Here is a 6,406-nt window from a genome sequence, read left to right on the forward strand (position 1 = left end):
GTCATATAACGTGTAATACAAGCACATTCATTTAAATCAAACGCAATTTTGATTTCCTGATTTGCACATCCCGCGGTTTTATGGTCTGAACCTTCTGTGACTACATTAGCAGCTGCTTTTTTTGGTATTCATGCCGGGGCCTGTTTTTAGACACGAATGGAATCAAGATGCGTTTGATTGAGAGATGATCAGAGGTGGGCTGACATTTGCACTCGCGTCCTCAAGCTGTGGAAGCCTTTGGCACCCGGCTCGGCGACGCCGCTGCTCTGGAGCTGCGTGTCAAAGTGAAGGAGAGCGGCTTTGGATCGGGTTTCAGACCGGCTCCTTCGGGGGGGGGCGCTTCTTCTCGAGTTATCTCGATATAATGATGTTGACAAAGAATGTGTTCAGTGGTATCAGCTATCTACTGTCGTTAGCTAGCTTTGTGAAAGGGATTGCGATGATCAGCGGAAAAGAAGGGATCTCAACCCTTAATTCTGTCACAACACTTTGCACAATTTTTTGACTTTGTAGAAGATCAAATATATATTATTTATTTTCTTTGAAAGTAGTACCTGGATTTCCCTCCTGATTGGTTCCGGTTTGGAATTGCTACCACCTGAAGCTTTCCTGAGAAGAAAAGGGGAACAAGACAAACAAAATAACTTCCCCAAAGGCTTTAATAATGCCACAGTACATTATGGATACATGGGAAAAACACACGAATAGGAGCTTCATACAAAGTGAATTAAAAGACTACATTTTCCTAAAGGAAGTGACAGAAAGGAGACGGGGAGCATGCTGGTGTAATCAGGCATATTTTGTTGAAAGTCTTTGGCTCGAGGAGGAGGTAAAGCTACGCAACTAATTATTATCATATAAATATTGTAACTTTTCGCCTGTCTCCGTCTGTTGGCTAGAAAAAAGCTCAAAAGGATCAACGAACGATTAGGAGTCATCTTCAGGCAATTGGGACAAAAATGTTTGAACCCCTCGTGTCCAATGTGGATCCTTAATCACTTCCCTCTGTTATCTGAAACCAATGCATAGAGGCCCCCTTTACCCGCTGGAGTACAACAAGGAGTGAGGACTTTCACCCAGGGGACCGTTGTTGGTTTCTTGTGGGAAATGAAGTCTTTCTTGACTTATTTTAGGAAGGAATTATTTTTACAAGACCTACGTTGTTGCATTATCCTATTCAAGTAGTTCCGATAAAGTAAACCAAAAAAAGAGGTTGGTAATTATTATTTTGATGTCTCTCTTCTTTATTGAGTGGAAAAGGACGCGTTATCTCGGACTGGTCCAAATGTGAAGAGGAAATCCACTGATCTGGTAGTAAGGACGTGTTGCATGGTGGCACTAGGGGAAGGTCGCGAGGTCGCTGAAATAGTCCCAAAGTCATCTTGTGGTGATGATGAATATCACACCGTGTCTGTGTGCACTAGTATCCCTGAAGCATGAGCAACAGGAGATAGAAATGTTATTAAAGTCTGAATAGCACCCAACCGACACGTATTGCTCCATCAGGAGTCATGTGACGCAGCAACGCGACTCCTTTCTGTGGGTCTTTTAGTGCGCTGCCACAGCCATTATCCGTCTCATAAAGGCCTCTCCCATCTGCTGAAGCCAGCCGTACTCTAATATGGTCATCCAACTGCGTAATTTGCCTTCGCACACAGTGCTCCCCCCCTCTGACCCCCCCCCCCCCCAGCTCTCTCCTTCTGGAGAAGTGTTCCTCCTCGTGGCCGGTGTGTGCGATGATGATGATGATGAAGGCCACTGAGAAGTGAGGATGTGGGTTTAATCTGCTTGATATTATAATGGGTAACACCTCGCAATCCTACACTTTGATGAGAAGCCCTGTATTGTCCCTGTCCCTGTCCTCACATGTCCTTTCCCTGTATTCAAGGAGGAATCAGAGAGAGGGAGGGGATGTAAGAGGGACTGAAATGCCTTTTTACGACTGCATAATTGAAGCTTTGAGTAGAAAAAACGTATACCGTGGGGAATATGGTCGGCAGTCATGAATGCAGCTGGTGGAAAAAAGACAGCCTAACTGTGACATGATGAACCTAAATTGGTTTCTTATTAAGGAATAAACGTAGTGAGAAATTAGTTTTAATATACAGGTAAATTCAAATATAACGTGCTCTAGATTATGTGTATTTATCTTCATTCCAGATCGGAGGGACACTTGATATGTAGAAAGGAAGATAAAGATGTGCAAGCTATCTTGATTTATGAGAGATTGTTTTGAGCAAGTAGCTCCCAAAAGATGCAAGATGGAAGAGGATATATCATTTCAATAAGCCACATATTTGGTGAGTATTTTATATATAGAAAGAATGTGAAGTTTACTTAGTAGGGGACCGATGCCTCCTTAGAATTGAATGAAGTCATCAATTTTACAGGGAGATTAAAGATACATTAGCCCAAACAATAAATCATACTGCACTAAATTGTGCAATAATTACGTCAATACTTGATGATCCCCAGTGACGTCTTAGTTCTACAAATAAAATAAATCACGTAATACATGTAAGAAACTAGAGCAAACACGATAGCATAATCCCTATAGCATACCTCCTGTTCCAAAATTATATGAATTTGACTTTAATATTTGATGAAAGCTTGTTAAATAGAAAGCATCTTCCATCAAAATAGAGCCTGTAAAACTATTTATATTTTAAACATTTTTTAGCTTTTTGAAGGGAAAAACTAATAAATCCTATGACCAAATAGAAACTGTCAGGATGTCACAGCCGAGGGAATCCTGGAATTAGGTGGCAGGCAAGCGAGACTTGGTCCAGGTAAAAAATATGTTTTCTTTATTTGTAAAAAAAAGGAAGGTTCCTGATACACGTCTCATTAAACAGATAAACAAACAAACAAAATCGAATTCATTAACTGAATCAACTCCACATAACCTCATCTAACCCGTGCCCTCAGCTACACGGAGATTCCACCATTTTCCCCCCAACAGTCAATGTCCTCCACCTTTTATAGCGCCGTCAATCAACCTGCCCCAAGTTGCACCATGTGCACAATATTTCTGTTACAAAGACATCAAATAAATGAGTACAGGTATTGCAAATAAGGGGTACTGATACTTAGAGATCCATGCTTTTTGACACATTGTGCTTAGAACTGAACCGTTTTTATACCAAACCGTCTTTTTATATAAGTTGCAGAACATTTAGCAAACTTCTATTCCAACATAAATATCTATTATGCGTTTAGAAAGTGAAAGTTAAAAAATACCGTCTGGTGTTTCATTTAGATTTTATTTAGTTCTTCTATTAAGTCTTTTCTCCATTGTTATCTGTTAAAAAAAAGACTTAAATAGGGGAATTTCTTTCTTTAAGATAATCTTTTGTAAAAAACAACTTGCATTTGCAAAATACAGTAATGGTTCTGGCAGTGTTTGTCGTAATGCTCGTATTGGCCACAAGAGGCAGACACGCACCACCACACCATGCATGCTCATAATCGCATTCATATTTTCATCATTTCTGCATCCACTCTAAAATCAAGGATCATGTATTGTGTCTTAGCAAGTTGTGGAAATAAATAATCAAAATAACCCTAACCTTTTTAGTTTCTACCGGTCTTAAAGATTTGAATTTGAAAGGACTATCCTGTTTGTAATTGATAAACAGAGGAGGGATACCAATAAACACCAGCTATGTACCTCCAATAACGCTTATTCCTGTGAGCACTATGACATCATCAGGAAAAGTGTGATGAATGCAGAGGCATCTCGTCTGCTTTCCACTTCATCGCTGTGTAATCAGGCAGCTCATACAATAACACCTCAGAGTGCTCTGTGTCAGAGCTACAGTGGAATATGTACGTTCCACGCATGACGGATAACGGGAGGGCCAGGCACAATTCATAAACATTGAGATGAGAAATAGAAAAAGGTTCTGGGTGCAACAGGAGCCGTTAAACCCTTCTACATTCTATTCAGACACATGTGGTGTGTGCTCTGTGAGAGAACACCAATCTCCAGCTCGGTGAGCATCCACCCGTCGAACACAACCAACGACCTGAACCACCAGCTCAGGGGGGAATAAGATTAATTTCACTTTGCAATTACTCTTCCGTTAGTTAGTAATTGCTATATTTGGATCATCATTAAAACTAATGGCGAATTACTTTCTGTGGCTGCTTACTCACTTGTATGCATTCATTAGATTAATTACTGACTCATTTGGTTTTCTTGCATGACTTCAGTGAGGGGGCACACAACCAGTAATTCAGCTTCAAGGAACTGAGTGCTTAATTATCGTTCACGAGGCCTGTTATGTACGCGGAGTGTGAGACTGAATCACATTTGAATGCATAACACCGGCAGCGTGTCTTAAAGCGCGCCGCCCAGACGGAGGACACGATGGGAAAGCGGTGCGCCTGAGAGAGCCTCCTGCCTGAAGAGAGTGAACACAGGAGCAGGATCCATAAGTCCTCTCTGAGCCGCGGGGCCGGCTCACGTGGACCTTCCTCGGGTGCGGCCCGTGACGAGTGAGTCGCATTGTAGCGCCGCACAGACAGACTTACCCTGCAGTGCTGTGTCAGCGCAGAACCAAGGTCCGGCTCCGGCTTGATGGTATTAGCTGAGCATAAGATGAGCATTGAAACTCGTCGTGCGCGTACGTAAGGCTCCTGAAACTCTTTACATATATGTCAAAAACACTTGACATTCTCCCAGTGTAAGATCCTGACTCCTCACAACTGGATGTAACCCTAACACCCAACCCACATACTGAGCTTTAGGAGCCATGTGAGGGTTTCGGAAAAGGGTTTTGGGTACTTATGTTACCTTGTTTACGTTTTACTTTGCACATAGTTCAGCCTATGATGTTTCCATCTGTCTGTAAGTATCAGTTCCTTGAATTCATGAGGCAAACTGATTGAGGATTAGATTTTGGTGTTATAAATCCATTTGCCAATGACTCAAAAAGGAATGTGATATTTATGACAATTGCACACAAATGTATGATTGGATAACATTTTAACGCTGTGACATTTTTGAAAGAGGTGGATGTGGATTGTGACTAAGATCCACAAACCACGTGTCTCACATCGACCGCTGATTTCGTTGTGAGACAAGTATATAGAAAAGTACTCACTCAAGACACACAATATGTTGTTTTTATCAAGTTCCTGCCGTAGCAAAGTGCTGTTAGAATTCCTTGAAAGGCTAATTTACTCCCCGGGTTGAATCGTCAGAAATTCACTCTCTTTGTAATTGTTCATGTTTTTTTTTTGTAGAATAAAAGCTGGTCTTTCTTTGAGCTGTCATTAAGCTGTCATTACTGTGAAAAAACACCCACGGTTATAACAATGAGGTATAAACATTCACACAGGCGCCATGGGTCTTTCTGTGAGTTTGATTAAGACATGATGGCCTTCATGTACGCATGACATCCAGATGTTGACTTCATAGCCTCCTCCTTCATCCATACAGGGTGAAGCTTTGGCAGCGGTTTGCTGAAAGAGTTCAGTGTAATTCCCTCTGCATTTGCCTGTTCCCATTACCAGTTCCTGGACGAGCCAAATACCAGGATGCTTCTATGAAGTCCTTGCTGTCTGTGTGTGTGGGCGGCAAACTGTTCTGCTCTAAAAACAAATCATACAATTAACAAAATGTGGATTTGTGAGGGCAGCATCACTGCTAACCTTTTATAAATGGTATTTTACACTGCAGATGAGACAGAGCAGACACAATTTCACTGCTTTCAATATGAGCCATAGTACACAGGCGCTAGCAATTCTAGTCGGTACCCTGAAATGACTGTGTTTGATCTCCAACAAACTGATTTGCTCTTTTCTTGCTCTAATCTCCACCAGCAAACACAGCGGGACAGCAGTCAGGACAGCAGTCCTGACAACTGAGGGATCCAGACTGACAGAGCCCGAGGATCCGGCCACTCTCATTATCCATCTGCCTCAATTCGCCCCTCCATGAAACACTCTTTTACAAGCGGAAAGGAAATAAGAGATGGAATCTATTGGAGGCAAATATGGGATTTTCTCTAACTCTTTGAAAGTGAAATCAATCCTGTTTCACAAGTAATATGGGACGTCTTTGCATTAACCCACTAATAGGGAACATTTTCTGCATTATCAGGCTGACTGTGCTATGTGAAAATTTAGTAAAGGGTCTTTTATTCGTCACTTTTCTAGTTTTCCAACTATATAAAGCACTGTAACCTACATGTAAACATTCAGCCATTCACACACTGAGATCTGTGCCTTCAAAGAGCAAAAAATGATTAGTGGACTCTTACCGCTCTACCTCCTGAGCCACCCAGTTGGAGTGGTCATTTCAGAGAGATTTAAATTCCCACTAACTCCCTTTTTGTCCCAAGCTAGCTACATCATCACGCATAAAAAGGCAAATCCGGCTAAATATTCACCAACACCG

Source organism: Gasterosteus aculeatus, chromosome 1 (assembly GCF_964276395.1).
Source record: "Gasterosteus aculeatus chromosome 1, fGasAcu3.hap1.1, whole genome shotgun sequence".
In the NCBI taxonomy this organism is placed as follows: domain Eukaryota; kingdom Metazoa; phylum Chordata; class Actinopteri; order Perciformes; family Gasterosteidae; genus Gasterosteus; species Gasterosteus aculeatus.